The sequence below is a fragment of the Amblyraja radiata genome, chromosome 1, assembly GCF_010909765.2.
Source record: "Amblyraja radiata isolate CabotCenter1 chromosome 1, sAmbRad1.1.pri, whole genome shotgun sequence".
Classification (NCBI taxonomy): Eukaryota; Metazoa; Chordata; class Chondrichthyes; order Rajiformes; family Rajidae; genus Amblyraja; species Amblyraja radiata.
This window is the reverse complement of record NC_045956.1, coordinates 161,019,761-161,020,429: the sequence shown is the minus strand read 5'-3', so window position 1 is coordinate 161,020,429 and position 669 is coordinate 161,019,761. Positions and strand designations below refer to the sequence as shown.

Sequence of the window (669 nt, the reverse complement as noted above, 5' to 3'; positions counted from 1 at the left end):
AAGTGTACAACCATAATCCTTCCTGCCGATAAATTCCATGATAACACTACAGATTAATCCATTTGCCCCCATATTACAGGTATGGAGATAGTTTTGAACACTAGTATCTCAGCTCATAGGAAAGGTACAAAGTTCAGTAGCTGGTAATGCTGCTATATCCCAATTACTTTGCCACGTAGTTGATTGGTGGTTAATGCACCATGACTGATAGTCTTAATGAATACCAGATAACAACGTTGTGGATGGTCAACGTAAATATCTGGATATATATTTTGTGCACCGTTCCCAGAGGCACTGCAATACTGGGTCGATGCGTGGAGTGGACGGAGCAAGCCCCTATTCCATCTCCCTGTTCCAAAATTCAATTTAATATATGGTCCCTAGATAAGGGACGTATCAGATTATTAAACTGATAAGAACAGATACTACACTTGATCTTAGCCAAAAGGCCGAGAAGCGATGCAGCTAAAGCTGTATCCAAGGATAGTTTGTCGTTAATATATAGACATGCCATGACGGAATGTTTCTAAGTGTCAGGGCTAGTTGATTCTGGATAACTTTGACTTAAATGCCGCAACGCTCATCATGGTTACTCCATCCAGGTAATTGCGGTATATCCGAAACTTATATGAGAAGGTACTGAATAGTGTGCATCTTCAAGGTCGATGT

At 40.7% G+C, this 669-nt stretch overlaps 1 non-coding gene across 1 annotated transcript; it reads right to left on the bottom strand.

Moving 5' to 3' along the window:
• Positions 1-269: 269 nt before the first annotated feature.
• Positions 270-461, bottom strand: LOC116983134. The gene has a single exon (XR_004414620.1). It is a non-coding gene; the product is annotated as a U2 spliceosomal RNA (small nuclear RNA).
• Positions 462-669: the final 208 nt, after the last annotated feature.